Below are 20,886 nucleotides of genomic sequence, written 5' to 3'. Positions count from 1 at the left end.
TGAATTTCAACTATTTTTATTCGTGTATGTGTGCTTCTAGTATGCACGCTTATAAACATATGCTCATATACATATAAATATGCACGAGTGTATAGTTTTATTGGTGTGCCAATTGATTGCTTGCTACGAATGTAGGTAATGGGGTGACTTGAATTGTTATCAGTTGATTTCGGTTGTTGATAACAATATTTAAAATAATTTTTTAAATTGTATTTTGGGCTTTTGATAATATTGCATTATTGCTGCACACACTACACGTCCAGTGGCACCGAAGGCAAAACTTTGACTAAATTTTGTGAAATGTTCCAAAAAATGCACAAACGCAATTGTAATCGTAGCAAAAAAAAAAAACCACAAAAGAAAAAAGTCACAGTACATACCTACTCAAATTTTTTATCAGTGCAGTGCAGTCATTCACAGCCACAGTCTCAACGTCAATATTGATACAGCTTGCAAAAAACGACAAATAAGATTCGGCAGTCCACAATAATAACAATAATAAGATGAATTTTAGTGTGTATATAATTTAAATGTATGCATATAATATGTGCATGTGTATGGTTGTCGCACAAAACCCTGCAGGGAAAATCTGACGTGGCATGATTTTCGACCTAACACGATGCTGCCAATTGCGAACTATCGAGCTACAGACGGTGCCAGTTGTTGTTGTACTAGCACAAAGCATTTGCCATACACTTTTATGGAATTCTGGTGGGAAGACAATTTTTGGCCGGATATAAACCCAGGTGGTGCAGGTAACATAGAACCGACTGTGGTGGAAACTCATAGTACGAGTAGAGACACCTGCCTTCAGGGGTTATATACAGTTAAAATGTTCAAAAAATCGATTTTTTTATTTTATTTTCTTAATGTACATATATTTAAGAATACACAAAGAAAATTTAATATCGAGGCCAAAATTTTGGTCAAAATTGGCAAATTATTTTGCTTATTCGTTCGATTTATTACTAGCTTTAACATTACTTTAACAAAATCTGTTTGGTTTTTTAATTTCAGAGGATCCAGTTCAGAGATATAGTGGTCACGGCGGAACGTCTTTTTAAGAGGAGCTCCCGGAGATCAGATGTAGCTCTTTTCCAAATAAATATTTTTACTAACACTAAGTCTTTAAATACAGTTAAAAGATAACATAATATGTGACAATATTTTTAGATCAATAAATTTAAAAGTTTTCTCAGAAAAAATTCTGGAAAATTTGCTTTTTTCAGAGTACGAAAGTCAAAGCCGAAATGTAAATGCCATCTGAAAGATGTGACCTGTTTCCGAATACATTTAGTTGTTGTGTCTCATTTGAGTTTTATTGTAATATTTTTTTTGACGACATGGGTAAAAATGTAATCGACCTAAACGGCAATTAAGTATTCGCCATCATTTTCTATTAACTCATCAGACTATATTTGTCAACTAGACTTGTGGTATTGAAGTTACCTTGAGATAAAATTTTTAAAAATTAAATTACTGAAAAAATTATTCTAAATTATTCTAACCTTAAAACAAAGTTCCTTAAAAAGTTAACATACGTTTAAGTAAAATATACATACCTAAAAAAGTTGTACAACTTAAGAGAATAGTGAGAGCGAGCGAGGCATTTAGCACTTCTTAGGGTATTTACCTATTTAGAACAGAGAAGAAACGCGAACTAGTCAGAATTCTAAATTCGCTAGAAGCAAACCAGTACTAATGGATTTTCCTGCAGGGTTTTCCCAATTAGGAACACATTTACATAGCCATACCAGTAAACGCAATTTTCAGACGAGAATTCAATGTCAGGGTAAAAAGGTACAGCGCTGAGTGAATGGCAGCCGTATGCTAAATTGACGATTTTTGGTAACGTAAAGAATATTTAATAAGCCGGAGAAAAGCAAAAATAATACATTTTGATGAGTTTGATACAAATTAAGTAGTGTGAGCTTGCAAATTTTGAGAATTTTACTTCAGATAATTGGATATACATACATACATACATATGTACATATGTATTTTTGCAATTTATGTTTCTGAAATTTTTTACCGGTTTCGTATATTTTAATAAAAATACTATGCCACAAAACCGTGTTTGGCCTCTAATATTCCTAAAGTCTCTCCTCGAAGCGATGAATCGGAAAGTTTATTAATAAAGCTGTAAAGATGTCGTTCGGATAGGCAATACGTGCAGTTGCAAAAATTGAATATGAGCAGAACAATTGCTGTAACAGCACGCAATTGTCGTAATTTGTTGCATTTATTTTATGATAAACGCAGTTCTACTGCATTCGGGTGTCCAATGTTGCACATATCTAAACATCTGGGGGTTATATAACTTAATCTTTTAAGAACAAAGGACCCATTTGTCGTAAGGAGATAGCTGCTATGAGCTACGTTTGATAGATAATGTGGACTTTAATTTAGTTGCATTGCAAAAAAATAAATAAATTATTTCAGCATAATCGCAGCGTGCAAATGCTAACACATTCATGCCAAAAAAAGTATAAATTGTATATATTAAAAATAAATGATTATCAACTAGTACTAAACTAGTAACATTACATACCACATAAGTTGAAATAAATTCTGTTAAAAATTGGTTCTTAATTTATGACAAAAAATTTTTATTTTCACTTATTGTCGCAATTTTTAAAAGTCTGCTGAAAGTTTAATTTTCGACTATAAATGCAGAACGATAAAACAATTACACTTATAATCAACTAGTGCTTTTTCGGCATTGATATCTACTACACTCCACATCCATTTTTCGATAGTTTCAAACTAACATAGTATCTACAAAACCCGACAAATTATGCCTACGGGCAACAAAACCATAGGTTAACTGGCGCCGCTTATGCTGTTGATGGGGAAGAGCTTTCTCTTACTTACATATATATATATATTTATTATATACTTATAATTGGATTTTACTACTATTTGTGGTGTGTGTCTTGATGTTTTCGCATAAATGGAGGGATCTACAGTTTTAAGCCGACTCCGAATGGAAAATAGTTTTCATGAGGAGCTTTTTCAGGGCAGCAATAGACTCGGAGGTTTGCGATTGCTTACCGAGGTTTTCTATTATTTTTCTACTTTCTAATTTTTCTATTATTTGGTGTTAGAGTACTTGGAACGAATAAAACTATATCATATATGTATGTATTTGTTAGTTCTGCATCAGTTGTAGAAAAATTGGAAAATTTGTGTGAATGTGCATACATTTTTCGTTGAAATAAGTAGTTTTTTAAGGTTTATTCTCTTGTTTTTATTGTTTGTTTTCGGTGTCAGTTTATTTCATACTAGCAAAATACTGTCAAATTGCCACTATGGGGCCTATCGCAATTAGTAACTGCTAGGGAAAGTTTTGTGTGAATTATTTTAATAATAAATATTGAACTACCAAATAAACCATTTTGTTAAATTAAAAAATATATGTATTTATTATAATGCGTGAAAGGGTAGTGTGGAATATGAAAACTGCTGAATAATATTGATATAAGATGAATAATGATTAAAATCGTTAGCACAAATTTTTGATTATTATAAAAAATGTTAGGAAGTATTTGTACAGAAAATTCGTATATATATTCATATTCAAATAGCAATAGTCTGCAAGCACTATCGTGACTAGGAACCAAGGCGAATCTATTAAAGGTGGTGTTGGTAAATCAGCTGATGTGTTTTTTTTTCTTTCGCTGTGTCCATGTGGCTGTCAGCACAGAATAAAACAAGGCGAATTCGTTTTTTGTTTTCTACTTTTCCAATACTTTGCCGTGACAATCAAACGTACAAAGCATTGTTGTTGGTTTAGTGCCACCACTTTTAATAAATGCGCTACGAAACTCCTGTCTTAATTGTGACGCAAGTGACAGTTTGAATCATTTCGTTATTTGGCGTTTACACGGGACAGTTTTGCAAAGACAATAACAATACATTCACACTTTTTACTAATCGTTTGCTCTTTTTTACTAATACATTTACAATGATTTGACAATATTGACCAATTCGGCGACGTTTTCTTGTAATTAGCGAAGGAGTAGAGCAAGCAATTTGCACGAAACGACACTAAACTAACAGCGCTTGCTTAAAAGTGAATTGTATTTATAACTGTCGTTCTCTATTTTTACAACTAATACATACTTTCAATTGCCTTCAGAACATTGTCCTATGTAAACCCATGGTTACGTTCCGTTTGGCCCATTAAACTCAGCGATTGAGTCATTGCCCGGCTACTACATTGGCGAAGAAATACTATACATATGTCCAACTTTCGACTTTGCCACTATTGTACTCTAAAGACAGATCCCACTATTCGTGCCATGAGTAGCGAAGTGGTTCTCACTCATAGAAATTGTAGTAATTCTGCGCCAGAGAATTGTTTCATTAGTGGAGGTTTTTCCTATAGGGTTATTACCTGCTTGAATTTTTGTTTGCCAGAATGCTAAGGGTGTGTACGTGATACTGATAATTAAATTTTCGTTATCAAGGGTCGCCATGGTGTGCATGTGTTCTTTACAAGATTTGCTGTATTGGCGTTGCATTTTTTATTTCTTGAAGCCAGCGTTTTTGAAATGCGCGTTTAAATGTGTGTTTTCATTTCATCGCATGCATTTAAACTGTAATTAAATTTCACAAGAAATGATTTAAGCTTAGCTATAAGAAATGTGAATTTAAAAAATTAAAATTATGTTTCATCTAATTAATAAACATCGAAATACTCAGCTCCTATCGGCTGTTTTGCTTGGCTTGAAAAATGGAATTTAATGATTATAATATGAAAGCTTATAATTAAAAATATAAAGAGAAAAATGGCTGAAACACAGACAAACAACAGACTTAATACCTAATCAATCAGTGTATATTTTAAAAACACGTATGGTGATCGTGACTTAGTTTTACTTTATCTATGTATAATATATTTGATATATATGAAATACAAAAATTAATGTAAAAATGGTATGGCTCTTGATCTTTGAAAGGAGAATTCTGCGAAAACTCTTTCGCGCGATATGTAATAAAGGCGAATGGCGAAAGCGCTACAATAATGAACTCAAAAAACTGTACTACCCGTTTGTAATAATCATAATAATGATCAACAGACTGAGATGGGCAAGTCACATGTTATGGGCTAATACCGACTACCCTAACACAGATATAAAAAAAGGTGTCGCCCGCTGCTCTTATGGAATGTCGGTGTAGAGGAAGACGCAAGTTTTTTGGGATTTCGGGGTAATTTAATACTATATAAGTTAAAAGTTTCATGAACAAGTTGGAAAGGATCCTAGATCTAGTATAATATTTCTGAATGCTTTTCTTCTATAGTGTTTTGTGATAAGCATCCAAATACCCTCGTCGGTTCCTGATCAAATACTATCTTTTTACTTTGTAGCTTGTGACTTTGATATGATGAATACCCTTTTAATGCAATACGAATGGGATAGTTTATTGTCCTGCTCTGACATTTCTAGCTACTGTCATATTTTTAAAAGTTCAATGTTTGAATTTTGCTTAAATAATATTTCGGTTATATAGAAACTAACCTGAAAAAGCTAAAAAATATTAGAAATAAATTCTTAACAGAAATTAAATTATCTTGAGGTAATTTTTTTCTCGCTAACTTTTGACGCTATATAAAAGATTTTAATTGTTTCAACAAATTTCTTCACAGCAACTACACCACCTTGATCTAGAAGTTCGCGTAATATATTCAGAAAATTCAAAATACAAGTTTATTTCTCGAAAGTGATATTATCGCCTTTAAAGTACCCCACCCACTGCCAAGCACTTACGCCACCTAGTGATTTTTGATTCGATCAAACAGAAAAAAAAAACTGCAGGGAAACATCTCACGGGAATTTGTTGGCTGTTCGATCGTATTCGTTCCATTCTTGGTCAGAAATACACAAACAATTACGGCTCCTCGCAACGGTGCGTTATATAATATGTATATATGTATTTATAATTGGTGCGTACGCCTTTCTTAGGTGTTTGGCCGAACTCCTCCTCCTATTGATTTTGTTCCACAAATGAAGGGACCTACAGCTTCAAGTCGTCTCCGAACGGCACATATTTTTTATGAGGAGCTTTTTCGTGGCAGAAATACACTCGGAGATTTGCCATTGCCTGCCGAGGGGCGACCGCTATTAGAAAAAACGTTTTCTTCATTTTTGGTCTCTCACCGATATTGGAACCTACATACATTCTCACATTCGGCTATGGCGACGGTGCGTTATCATGGTGTAAAATCCACGAGCTGTTTTCCCACAAATCCTCAACGTGGTTTTTTAGATCTTGGTTCATTAGGAGCTCTCCACTCAATCGCCTGATATCTGGATTGCTGGTACTCGTAAATCAAAGTTTCGAGTAATGATGCGTTTGATAAATGTTGGATCGGATTCAGCCTTTAGAATAATGTCTCTGGCGATATCAACGCGATACCTTTTTGCATGCAATTCAGGTTCTTTGGGACCAATTTTGCAGCAATACGGCGCAAACCCAAATCATTAACTAAAATATCCTGAATGGATCCATAAGCCATGTTCAAGACCTGTGCAAACTCTCTGAATGTTACGAGTAATTTGCTCTAAATGATCAACTTTTCTTTCATTTTATTGAGATTTTCATCATTACGTTTCGATGGCGACGGCCTGCCACCTTGATGCACTCACGATCTCTTCTGAAGCATTCATGCCACTCGTAAACGACTGTTTTTTTAGAGTATCATTACCGGAACAGTTTCCTAAGATATCTAACCATTTCGCACTATTGAACCCATTTTAACCCAAAACAGTTAACAGTTTTTCAGTTCCAGTTTTGCAGTTGATGATAGTTATTGCAGGCATTAACAGTCTTAAAGCGTGTGTGAAAATGCATATTGACGGACTTTCATTATTCATGTATTTTATTAAAAAATTGCCCTGTTAATTTTACCCTTATACAAATTTTTGAATTTGTCATTGTTTTCTGGAATTTTCACAAATAATAGGAAATTTGAATCTATTAGCCCAATTCACAACTGAGACAGTAAAATTATAGATATGTATATGTATTTCGAAGCTATCTAATGTGTCGAAACCAAGGCGAATTTATTACAGGTGACAGCAAACACATATAAGTAAAACCCTACATGTATTTGTTGTTGCGTTTGGTGCAAGCATCATGTCAAAATCAGCAAGCAAATGTAAACATACGAATGTAAACATACCAATACATACAAACAAAGCATATCATTTTGACGTAAGCCATACCTACGGCGAAAAATTCAGCTGGGTGAATGCTGTCACCTTATTAAATCCACCTTGGTCGAAACTCTTTGAGAGTATCATTAAACTCTCTTTGAGAGTATCGGCAAATTCTCTACAGTTTCGGATCGTGGTGTTTTGAGTGAAGACGTCTTTTTCTGATGGACTTCAGGAACGTGTCGCATTAGATATAATAACGAGAAAGAGGAGTTCTTACAAAGTGAAAATGTCGTGCCGTTTGTTATTTAAATAGCAGTGCATCCGATGGCAGAATACCAGATGAGTGTTTATGGTACGAGGATGATCACCTGGTACATACATATACATATATAAGTACATACATAAGCATAAATACTACATAATGAAGGGACTTGTTGGTTTACGTCGAACCCGGTTTCGAACCTGGACCAACCGAATAGTAAATAAGCACAAACCATTCTGCTACGGCGGCCTCTAAGTTGCATAAACAAAAATCCAAGGTGAGTATGGCCACAGAGAAAATGGAGAAGCGAAAATAAGAGAAGGCTCTAAGCTTGGCCATAGTTGGCAGTGATGAGTAAAGTTCCTTGACATTTTGCACTAATGCAGCAACAGTGGCGTTAACTTTACTGACAACTATATGAGAACAACAATTGCCATAAGAAAAGTTGTGTATGCATATTATCTATGTATATAAGTTCGTACATACTTACATATATACATACATACATATTAACACGTTCAGCAGAAGATGGGCAGCAACAGAGGTGTATTAAGTTTGTTTAACTGCGATGAAAAGTATGTACATATGCACATACACACATGCATCATCATCATACCCACATCTTGTGATGCTGTTGTTTTTGTAGTTGCAATACTGGGCTTCGCTTGTTTTGACTATTATTTTTTGGCAATAATTCCTTTTTATTCATTTATGTTTTCAGACCACTTTTAGCCTTTGTTGAGATTCACATGCAACTAATCGTCAAAAAATGCAACCACAGTCCCGCAGCATTAGCAGCGATCATGGCAATATTGGCAAATTAAATAAAAATGCTGTTGTTCTGCTCATGGTTGTGTTTTGCAACAGCCAGTGTTCTTCAACCTGTGCGTTTGATAATAACCAAAGATGCTGTGGTAATGATGATGTCGTTGGCTTTGTTTTTTCTTCTTTGTTTGGTAAGAGATCATTCACTTTGGAGCAATTTTATCCGCTTTTGTTTTACACAGAGTGGCATGGTTGACGTACATAGCAGTCGCTTGGCAAGAAACAATTGCATGAAGCTAAAAGATCGAGTAGTGGATGCATCCGCAGTAGTAGCAGAGTTTTTTCAACGTAATGTATGCGTGCAAATGTTCTTATATATGTATGTCATGCATGCATACATACTCAATATATAGGGGGTATGTATTTTGGTGTTGCTGGCGAATTTTGAATGTTCTGAATTGTTGTTGTTGCTGCCGTTTCTGCCACCACTGCACTTTCAATTGACAGCTTTGCCTCTTCCGTTTCAGTCACTGTTTGCTAAGGTTTGCTTTGGGTTTTTATTGCTGTGTTGTTGTTCTTTCGATGCAGGTAAAGCACATTGAACTCAACAAGTGGTTGGTGGTATTTTTGTTTGTGTTGGGTTTCTCTTGGACGACAACTCGTTTGTTTGCTCGCCCTTTGGTTCTTTCGCCCATAGGTAGTTAGGCTGTTCGGTAGCCTCTTATTGTTTTGCACCTCCTATCGTTTTCTTTTACTTCATGTTGCAAAATGAATTGCATAACCTTATGTTTTCGGTATTTTTCATTAAATATTTAGGCCTTATGTTGGAGGTTTTTTTGAGAACAGCTCTTAAGATATGAATTTTTATTTAAAGCGTCTGGATGAAGCTTGGGTCTATCACTACGATCCTAAACCAAAACGAGAGGATAAAGTGGGGCGACCCTTTTCTTCGTCTTCGCAACGAGTTGGTGTCCAGAAATTGGCGAAGAAGTTGTTAGCACCAGTTTTTTGGGACGCGAAATTGGCCATTACTTCCGCCGTTCTGTGGTTGATGATTTGCCTCCACCGCTGCGACTGACAAAAGCGTCGAGTTAAAAAGATCATCATGTGAACAACGGTTAAAAAACAACTGATATTCGCTACTTGCCCCACATCTATCACATGACCATTTCATACCGTTGGAATTGATACTTTTACTTATTTCTGGTGTCGGCACAAAGTATCAGGTATATTTAAGTATCGAGTAAAAATCTGGAGTTATAAAAATCAGGCAAGATTTTGTGTTTTAAGTATTACTCTTGAACGAATGCGAATTAATTCATTTTCATTTCTTATTTGAATTTCACAAAGGAAAATGGACAAAAATTAGCATTTTTATGTTCAGTATAATATAATATAATATTACTTTAAAAAATCGTCCTCCCAACTGAGGTGCAAAAAGACAATTTTTCTAAATGTTTTAATGGTAAGCGGTTTCATTTCTATGTACCCAAATTTCCGGCTTTCAAGAGGGGGTTTTCGCATGGGAGAGAGTTTTTTTAGGATATTGGAGAGATTGAAAAATCTCAACTTTCCAAAAACCATTACACTCAGAAGGTACAAGAAAAGTAAACACGAAAACACAGCGGTAAATTGAAATTTACATGCCTTACTTTGACCTGAGGGGATGTGTTTATGACAAGTGATGGTCAAGGTGAATCGACAGCTGATTTGCTTATTTTCTTGGGTTTGCTGGTTGGAATATTTAAGTGAAGTGCTAGCTTCTTTATTGTTGCTTACTTCTTTACTTACATTCTTATTAAAATTTTCACTTTCGAAGGACGAAATTGCAAAAATAAAATACTTGTAAAAGCAGTTTTTGCCCTAGCGAAAGCACTTTCTGTGAATTCACTTTCAACTGATAGTTATACCGTTTTTATATAGTTAATACCGAAAAGAACGACCGATACCAGGACCAAACTAAAAAAAAATATCGAGTATATATAATATAAGAATTATCTGCTTACGAGTATTTACTTGCAAGTACAGGCATCGGAGTAGTACACAAAATTTCACACTGCCTTATTGGAAGCGTATGCCTTAAGATTATGGCCAGAAATATATACGACATTTTTTACACATAGCAGAAAATTGCCGAATACGCAAAACACTTGTCTTATTTATGTCTCTCACAAACAAACCAAATATGCTTTATTGCTAAAACCGTCAACATATCTTCGAGACGAGTGTACCAACATAAAAAAAAAAATAATACTCAAAATTCGAATGTACGTAGCCCGCGACATTTCAAAATTCACCTTGTTGTTTGAGCATTGTCATTTATGTCCTCATGACCATCTCTGAAACATGTAAACCACTCATGAACTCTGGCACGAAAGAAACAATCATCGCCATAAACTTTTTTCATCAATTCAAATGTTTCGGTAAACGTTTTATTGATCTTAAAACAAAATTTGATGTTAGCTCTTTGTTCGAAACTTATTTTTGTACCGATGACACAAACATAACTTCGCTTCCACCAAGCTTTTACTGGAAGTCAGCTAGGAATGTAACATCCAACGCACTAACTTACTAAAATGATGGCGCCATCAAAAAAATGTTTATCACGCTAGTCTTGTTTATTTTGAACTTCACCTTGTAAAACTAACAATAACAATAACAAAAGAGCTTATGATATACTAAATCTATGAAATAACAACAAGTTAAAAAATTTCATTCATACAAAGCGAAGCAACGTAGATATGAGAACTTTTGCGTGTGTTTCAGAGTTAAAAGCATTACAGATAAAAGAACCAACTACGGGTTGGATGCAATTAAGTTTATGAAAATCAACGAAATCAACAGCGTGATTATAACAAATGCTAAATGTGAGCTTTGTGTGTATAATGTTTAAATAAAAAAAATTATATTGGTCAATATAAGAGATTTATAAAGATTAATCTCTTATACCTTTTTCTTTTCAATTTATTATACCTATTGCTTATTATTCACAAATAAATGGCATTTTACAGATTTTATGTATTTTTCCAAAAAATAGAAAAATAATTTAAACGGAGACTTGAAGAAAAAAGAACAGTGTTGCAAGCAAATACTATTTCGAAGATAATAGCAAAATTGTCCCCTAAATATATATGTGTAAATGCCTCTCCTAAATATATATCGCACCCTAAATACAAAAGGGTCACAACTCAAAATGTTCCTTCTGCTCAAATATGAACGAGACGTTATCAATAAAACGGTCCACGAACGACATATGGCAAAAATAAATTTTTTGTTTTTTTGGTAGGACTGTTATAAGCTTACATGGCAAATTTCAGCGTGATATGTCACATAGTTTGTTTTCTGTGCTACTGTAAACAAGTCAAGCTCGAGTGTGGAAAATTTTGAGTTGTGACCCTTTTGTATTTAGGGTGCGATATGTGTAATGCCACCTTTTATTATTCCGCCATGATATATTAAGCCTTCTACAGATTAGGTGCAGGTGCATTTTCTTGGTTTAAGAACTCGCCTTGACGGCTTTTGCATAATCGTAGGAACTCGATGAGTTGAATTGCTTGGGAAAATGAGGGGAAATTAAGACGCAAAAATTAAAGATGTTACGCCAATCATATAAGGTGTAGATGTGAGCTTTTGCACCGTTAAGAATATGACTGAAAATATCGAAACGAACTGGGCTTGACAAAAAAACCAATACAAGGCAATTCAAAATAAAGTTTTTTTTATGGTTTTCTTTGAATGACGCAGTTTGGTCTACTCAAAATTCCTTCTAATAGAATCAGTTAGCAAATAAGAGGTATTGTGTACGCTTATAACAGAGTGGGAAGAGAATGTATCGTTGCAAGAAATCGAAATCTTGGTTTCTTAATGGCGACAATGAACCAGTTCACACATCTCACCGTGTACGTAACTATTTCACTAACAACTACGTCAATACCGTTACATACAGTCTGTGTCAGAAAAAAGAAACCGCGATTATTCATGAAGTATAAAAGGTGTATATTTAAATTTTGTTTTACATAAAAGTATGTACAAAACTGCGAGTCGCAATTACTTAATAAGCCGTGTAGTCTCCATGGTTGTCGAATATAGCCTGGCGTCTTCTCGGCATGCTTTGAACCAGCTTTTCTGCGTAGCTTGTCGACAAAGAGGACTAGATTTTGCGAACTTGACGCGCGAGTTGCTTTAAATCATGAATTGGCCTTCCAGCAAGATGCGATTCCATAGTTCCCCACACATTTTCAATGGAGTTGGCGTATGGGGACTGGGAAGGCCAGCCCATTACTGTGACCCCATTTTCTAGTTTTGTTGTTTTTCAATGTGTTTTTCTGAGAGCAGTGATTTTGATGATGTGGGACGGTAGGATATATTTGCTTCATTCAGTCGACATTCGATGGTGTTGATACTCACATCTATTCCCTTTTTAGCAAGAAAGTTGCGCGCTTGCCGTAGTCGCAAAGAAGGGTCTCGCTTAAAAAGTTGGACGTCATCAACATTTTTGTACACTTTGTACAGCTGATTCCACATGACAACAAACTACAAACTTTTTTGATTTTTTAATAACTTTTGCAGCCGCGGCGTAAGATAAGTTCGGGTCTTTCGAATGTGTGGATAAAAATACCGCTTAGAAATGCTTCGCGTACTTCTCACTCATTTTTGTTTGGTTGCGTTTTCGGAAAAATTTCGAACGACACTAACCTGAGTTAGCACTGGCGTCGCAGCAAAAAGCAGAATGTAATATATCTTGAAGTTACAAGAAAAAAACCGGTTCTTTTCTTCTGACACAGACTGTAAGCTCAGCTCTGTATCTATTTGGCATGACTATTTTAGGGAAATTGCACTCGTGACTGCACCTAATGGTTTGAATACCTAGTCTGCAAGAGCGTTATTCATGGCAGATCCCCTTCTTGCCAGTTCATCCGATTTTTCATCACCTTCAATGCTCCGATGTCCCGGGACCCAGATTAAGGTAACTTTATGGTTTTCGCTCAAGGTGGTTAGGCTAGTCCTGCTTTGTTCCACCACTTTAGAGGTTGTTGTAGCCGAACCCAGTGCCTGGATTGCAGCTTGGTTATCCGACAGATTAGCGATATTGCCCTTAAAAGAGGGATCTGCGATTAGTAGTCTACAAGCTTCCCCAATTGCCAGTACTTCCGCTTGAAAGACACTGCAAGCATTAGGGAGACGCACAGATTTTTCAATTTTAAGTTTATGAGAATATATACCAGCTCCGACACAACCATTTTACTGCCATCTGTATAGACTGTAGTGTCGAAGTTGTTTAGTGAGAATCCCTTATTCCATTCTTTCCTAGATTGAAAGAGAGTGACAACATTTCTACTGAATGTTACCGTCGGGACGATGTAGTTAGTCCTCTTCGAGGTATACTGGGTTTGTCGCAGTTATAGACTGGCATGACCATGAGCTTTTTCCTTCCAGCGACCCGCTTCATTTAACCTAAATACACTCATTGTTGCCATCTTCTTGATATGTAGATCTACCGGAATAACGTGTGTCAGAGCGTTCAGGGCATCCGTAGGACATGATCTGATTGTACCGACTGTTATTGCACAGGCTGATCTTTGTATTCTGCCAAGTAATTTGATATTATATTCTCTCTCTAGAGCTTTTCACCAAAATACTGAGCCATACCTGGAGCCGAAGAGTTAAGCACCTTTTGAATGATCCCACTGATCGTATTGGGGCACAGTCTTGATGCCATTAACACCATATCATCAGCGTGGTGAGTATATACTCGTATGTGAGTAACATTTCATTATTTCGATCACAGAATATCCAAATTATGCTTCTACAATTTAAAAGTTATGCTTATATAAAACATAGAAGTTCGAGTTTAAATTTGTCAAGGTCGTCTGTGTCATTCTATTTATTTCATTTGCAAATCAAGTTTGAATTTAATATTATAATATTGGGGTAAATGTTGCGGTGTGCTACTAATTATAATTAATGGTATTTCTAACTAGTATGGAAGGAAATATTACTAAAATTGAATATTTTTATTTCACTTACAACAACTCCCTTGTAGCTTACTGCAATACATAAGTATATGGAAAATACTATTTAAAAATTAGATTAACATCAGTGGAAAATTCACACGTTTCCTAATACATTTCTATTTTAAATATGCCAAAAGTACTAAAGTAAAATATTCCAGTTAGAATGAACATCTTCTTTTAACTATCGGCAGCAATTTCTTTCCGGGTATACCTGCCTTTATACATATAATTTGGCAGTGTGAGCGCGGCCTTAGTTTTCGCTATAATCCAGAAATTCAATGTGAAGGTCAAAGTCAGCGGCAGTGAATGACTGAAATCAAATCTAAAATAAACATTTAAATGGAAGTATTCAACCATTAATGTTTATATATGTATCTACGCACATACCCATATGTATGAAAATATTCATACAAGCACATTTAACATATCAAATATTTATATAACATAAAAGTGTAGTGTAACGAGAGTGAGAATTAAAACAAATTTAGAAAATAAAGAAGTCAATAAAGAACAAGTAAGGAATGATAAATTCGGTCCAGATCGGACCGGACTTTAAATACCCGCAAACATTTTAGGAAGATTTTATTTCGGCTGGCTGTTAATTCTTGGAATCAAACAAACTCATAGTGAGAGGTACAGCTTGTGACACCAGACGGGTGGATTGTGACTTAGTCTAAGTATATAAAAAAAGAGCGTGGTTTCATTGGATCTCAATAATATTATTGTTGGATTTAAAGAAGATGATAACAATACTTGACCCCAACTTAAGTTTTATTAAGCCGTTATCGAGGCATACGCATACAGCCTCTTGGTATTTCTTTTAATGGGTTCATCATTTGTATTAAATTTAATTTTGTTTACTTTAAATAGAGATATTCCGTTTTTTTCGTTCTTATTTGACACAAATAATGAAAAAAAAAAAAAAATACGGCGCAAGTAAAATTTCAAAAAATGGGTGTTGCCCTGATCATTTGGATAAATATTGTAAATGTTGTTTGGAATATTTAACTGTTGCACGAGCACTTAAGATTAGTTTAAATGAAAATTAATTAACAAGTGGTCGCATGTAAATTTCCTGATAAGCTTCTGTTTTAACAGGAACTGAAGATTACAACTACATTAAGTTAAAAATTTAAGGGTGAAAGACAGTTTTTGGCATCATGCAAGCTGAAATCACGTCCGATATCTTCACGGGTAATCAGGCTGCTATAGCGGTAAACTCAATTAAAATAACTTCCAAGCTTGTAATTCAGTGCATAGAGGAACTCAACTCACCCAGTTAATGCCTCGAATTCACTCTGGTATGGGTTCCAGGTCACAGGAAAATCAAGGGTTACGAGAAGACGGATGAGGTTTCTAAGCTAGGCTCCTGCTTAAGATCGACTGACCAGTAGAAGTTCCCTTCAGCCGGTTTAAGATGGAACTAGAGACTCACTATTACAGATGACCTTCAGACATCTCAAGACTAATCGCGATTCTCACAGAACATTGGAAGGTTAGTGAGTATACAGCGAGGTTGAATATACGACTCAATAGTATATGCCACAGTGGTGTAGAGAAGGGGGAAAGGAATATCCGTTCACTATCTTTTCAATCGTCTCGTGTTAAAAAGAAATAAAACAGTAATGCAACTCTCGCTGTCACCATTGGCGCAATATTCGATAGAGCAGAACATTGACGGTACTTTTAAGCGGTCCTAGGATCCACTGCAAGAAAAAAAGTTCAGGTTACATTTTTATTATATTTTATTAATATGATTGAACGTGAATTTGCATACTAACTATTTTTTTTATTTTTTTTTATAAAAAAACATTTAAGCCCACGTGATTTCAAACAGGTAGCTTAAGCTGAACTCCATATCTAGCATTCCACTCCGAATGGTATTCAGCCACGGCGGCGGTCACTTTTATAAAAAAACTTAGCTAAATCCGCTAAGAAATCTAAGAAAAGCGATACTACATATTTTCTCAGCGCTTAGCAATAACAATGTACAACTACAACTCTATTTTTACATTGTTTTGTTTTACGATTTTAAAATAAAACGTTTCACTAATCAATTTTTTAAACAAAATTTTCGTTTTTGCATGAATCTCAAAACAAAAAATTTTTTTCTAAGCAAAACATAATTCCCAAAAAATTACTTATTAAGTAAATATTTTTCGTGTAAGATAAAAGCAATAAGCACATTTTAGAGCTAACGAAATCCAAATGTGCAGTACAACTTCAACGTAATCTTTATATAAGCTTCCAGATTACGGCAGCTTGTGTTACTACTGGGACCAACTCCAAAGTTAATTATATCGTTTATTACAAGTATAACGTCAAAGATCGTTCTTCAGAGCAGGGAGGCAGAAGAAAGGTTGGCAGTGAATTGTAAGCTACATTTCTATTGGGTTTCAGGTCATAACGGCATTAAAGGAGCGAGATAGTAGACGACATAGCGAAAAAACGGGTTATCTCTATCTTCAGAACTTGTTAACGAAGTACCAAAGTCTATACGAACATTATATAACGAACTAGACAAAAACAAGACTGAAGATTCAGGACAACACTCAAATCTTAAAAACCCCCGAAATAAATAACTCGAAAAAGCAAACAAACCATTTTTTTCTCGCTTTTCTAAGGAACGTACATATCTTCCGCGCAGAAAAAGATGTCAGTGTACTTGCAGAGTTACCTTGGCTCTGATCATACTTAACAATCAGATAATGGCATTTAAAGACTCGTATCGCAGTTCAGATTTATTATATACTCGTGTACGTTTTCGGTGAACTTTTTCTTCATGTTGCATGCCTTAGTGAATTAGAAGACTAAAAATGGATCCCAATAAGGTTAAATAATTAGATTCAGATAACAAATGGATTACAATCAATTGTCACCAGACACTGAACAAGTTGTCGCATACAGATTTCCCAGTGAAGAAACAGAAAAGTGAAATGTGGCATTAGTGTATCGGCGTCGCACAGTGCACTTGAAATACATTCAAACGCACGATCCCAAAGCGTCAAAAAACCGGCTATTAAGCTACAAGAAGATATGCCATTGTAATAGTGGCCAGTACTCTTAGCAACATCAACAACATAATCGATGTTACACGGCAGACGAGCTTGACAATTTTGCTTTCAATGTTATGCATTTTGTGTCAAGTCATTTGGCTGGTTGTTATTGTTGTAGCAAGTCTGGACTGGACCGGGCCAGACCAGGCCAAGTTGGTCTTACAACTTGCTTGAATGCAACGGAAGACGAGTCGATCAAGTGCGGGAAGTTTGTGGAACTAGTAGTGAAGAGCTATTGTGAAAAAGAAAATAACAAAAGCAGCAACAATAAGGAAATGAATACAACTGCAATTTTGCAATAGTTGCGCTTGCGCAACATATACAGCTACTTGCTACATAGCTGGCAGTACGAACAGGGCATAAAAACAGAAAATAGCCATAAAAATGACAGCAACAGGAAATATAATAACAACAACACTGCCAATATCTTGCAAGCAATCGGCGGGCAAACAGGCACCAGGCGTCTAAAGCCGCCATAAAACGGTGGTATGTAACTATAAGCCACGAAATGTGCTATTGGGAAATAGTTTTTCCTTAGAAATCTGTTTTATAAACTTTCATTTTATTGGCAAGCAAGTGGCAGGAAAGTGGATGCCACTGCGTTCAATCATAAATATTATTATTCAAGGAACTTCAGAATGTAGCAATACATACAAACCTTAAATTCCTCAAGCTTAATATCTAATACTCGTATCCACTTGTTATAAGCGTCGCATGTAGGGAGGAATAAATAAACACTTCTCCTATTTTGCTATGCTGCTGTGCGAAACTGTTTTTAAAAACTTCTTCTTCTTAATTGGCGCGATAACCGCTTACGCGATTTTGGCCGAGCTTAATAAAGCGCGCCAGTCGTTTCTTTCTCGTGCTAACCGGCGCCAATTGGACACACCAAGTGAAGCCAAGTCCTTCTCCACCTGATCTTTCCAACGCAGAGGAGGCCTTCCTCTTCCTCTGCTACCACCAGCTGGTACCGCATCGAATACTTTCAAAGCCGGAGCGTTTGTATCCATTCGGACGACATGACCCAGCCAACGTAGCCGCTGGATCTTTATTCGCTGCGCTATGTCTATGTCGTCGTAAAGCTCATACAGCTCATCGTTCCATCGTCTGCGATATTCGCCGTTGCCAACGTGCAAAGGTCCAAAAATCTTACGCAGAATCTTTCTCTCGAACACTCCAAGCGTCGCTTCATCGGATGTTGTCATCGTCCAAGCTTCTGCGCCATACGTCAGGACGGGCATGATGAGAGTCTTGTAGAGTGTTAGTTTTGTTCGTCGAGAGAGGACTTTACTGCTCAGTTGCCTACTTAGTCCAAAGTAGCACTTGTTGGCAAGAGAGATTCTACGTTGGATTTCAAGGCTGACATTGTTATAGGTGTTAATGCTGGTTCCCAAATACACGAAGTCTTTTACAACCTCAAAATTATAACTGTCTACAGTGACGTGGGTGCCGATACGCGAGTGCGCCGACTGTTTGTTTGAAGACAGGAGGTACTTCGTTTTGTCCTCATTCACCACCAGACCCATTTGCTTTGCCTCTTTATCCAGTTTGGAGAAGGCAGAACTAACAGCGCGGTTGTTAAGGCCGATGATGTCAATATCATCGGCATACGCCAGTAATTGTACGCTCTTATAAAATATTGTGCCTGAGCGATTAAGTTCTGCGGCTCGTACGATGCTCTCCAACATCAGGTTAAAGAAGTCACACGACAGTGAGTCACCCTGTCTGAAATCTCGTTTGGTATCAAACGGCTCGGAGAGGTCCTTCCCAATTCTGACGGCGCTGCTGGTGTTGAGCAACGTCATCTTACATAGCCGTATTAGTTTTGCGGGGATACCAAATTCAGACATAGCGGCATACAGGTAACTCCTTTCTGTACTGTCGAATGCAGCTTTGAAGTCGACGAAAAGATGGTGTGTGTCGATTCTCCTTTCGTGGGTCTTTTCCAAGATTTGGCGTATTGAGAATATTTGGTCGATGGTAGACTTTCCAGGTCTGAAGCCACACTGATAAGGTCCAATCAGTTGGTTGACGGTGGGCTTCAGCCTTTCACACAATACGCTCGCTAGAACCTTATAGGCGATATTTAGAAGACTAATCCCGCGGTAATTGGCACAAATTGCAGGATCGCCCTTCTTATGGATTGGGCAGAGCACACTTAAATTCCAATCGGCAGGCATGCTTTCATCCGACCATATTTTGCATAGGAGCTGATGCATGCACCTTACCAGCTCCTCGCCGCCATGTTTGAATAGCTCAGCCGGGAGTCCGTCGGCGCCCGCGGCTTTGTTGTTCTTTAGGCGCGTTATCGCTATTCTCACCTCGTCATGATCGGGTAACGGAACTACAATTCCGTCGTCATCGATTGGGGTATCGGGATCTTCACATTCTCTATGACATGCGCAGCTGTCACTGTTTAACAGGTTCGAGAAGTGTTCTCTCCATAATTTAAGATTGCTCTGTACGTCAGTCACCAGATCGCCGTCTTTGTTCTTACAGGAAAACGCCCCGGTCTTAAAACCTTCTGTAAGCCGCCGAACTTTCTGGTAGAATTTTCGGGCGTTGTTCCTATTGGCCAGCATCTCAAGCTTAAAAACTACTTTCATTAAAAAAAAACTGAGTTTTCAGAGGTATTTTAAAAACCATCCAGCTCACGTAAATCTTGATATGGTTAGTTGGCGGAAGTCTGAAAATATATTTTCGTAATTCCGGTGGGACAACCTCAACTTTTTTTGGTGAGGCACACTAATGTACATACGAGGGTTACTCTTTATATTTTGGATTGCGTCTGATGAACTGTAATTTGAAATTTTAACCGAAAATTTTGGTATTTTTTACCATAAATTTACGTGTCACATTTGTGTTGCAAAATTCATATCGCTCAAAAGATGGAATTAATTCGTGAAAACTTTCGTACGATGATTTATTAAATTTTTGACGTGAATTTACGAGACAAAAGTGCATTGATAAACTTACTTTGACTATGGATGTTGAAGTACCACATTTAGAGACTGTAAAGCGCTGGTATAATGAATAATTTGACAATCGCCCAAACAAGGACTCGTGTCGATTGGTGTAAAAAAAACTTGAAGAAATTCAGTCGCGGTGGTTGGAAGCACATCTATGATGCCAAAACAGCTGAGGAATCTGGAACAGAACAGCAATCGACTGTATGGGTGTTCCAAGACGAGCTTAATCCAATAAAAGTTGTTCTCGGAAAATGCACCTCAAAGCAAATCACCGCCAGTTTTTTCGAAAAATTTGGTTATGTCACAACTGTACCAAAGAAACTTAAAACTGTGAATTTCCGAGTGGTACATAACTATTGTTTTGCTAGAAGTTTTCGGAAATTGTGAAAAATCAACTGTCGAAGACGAATCCTCCTTCAACAAGACAATCCGGGCTTTCCCGTACCGGCTCACACAAGAGAGTGTTTGAGCACCCGAAAGACCAAATTAATATCTCATTTCAGATCTGCATTGGCACACAATGACCTGATTTGGCACTAAATGACTAGCGTAATGACACCTGTTGAAGTCTTTAAAGAGGTCGCTCTTTAGGTATACACTTCTGAGTGGAAAGTGTGATTTCAATTTTGAAAATTTTGATTATTTTAAAAAACA

At 36.4% G+C, this 20,886-nt stretch overlaps 1 protein-coding gene across 8 annotated transcripts in view; it reads right to left on the bottom strand.

The window, feature by feature from the left end:
* LOC129240080 (solute carrier organic anion transporter family member 74D) overlaps positions 1 to 20,886 on the bottom strand; it is a 149,582-nt gene that overhangs the window by 13,442 nt on the left and 115,254 nt on the right. Inside the window, exon 6 of one of the 8 annotated variants that reach the window (XM_054875561.1) lies at positions 15,483 to 15,913. The exons of the other annotated variants lie outside the window; for them this stretch is intronic. The gene's annotated coding sequence lies outside the window, so the exon portion shown is untranslated. The remainder of the gene's footprint in view (positions 1 to 15,482; positions 15,914 to 20,886) is intronic. 8 annotated transcript variants of the gene reach the window in all.

The sequence above is a fragment of the Anastrepha obliqua genome, chromosome 3 (assembly GCF_027943255.1).
Source record: "Anastrepha obliqua isolate idAnaObli1 chromosome 3, idAnaObli1_1.0, whole genome shotgun sequence".
Taxonomy (NCBI): domain Eukaryota; kingdom Metazoa; phylum Arthropoda; class Insecta; order Diptera; family Tephritidae; genus Anastrepha; species Anastrepha obliqua.
The sequence above is the reverse complement of the archived record's forward strand: the minus strand, read 5'-3'. Positions and strand labels throughout refer to the sequence as shown.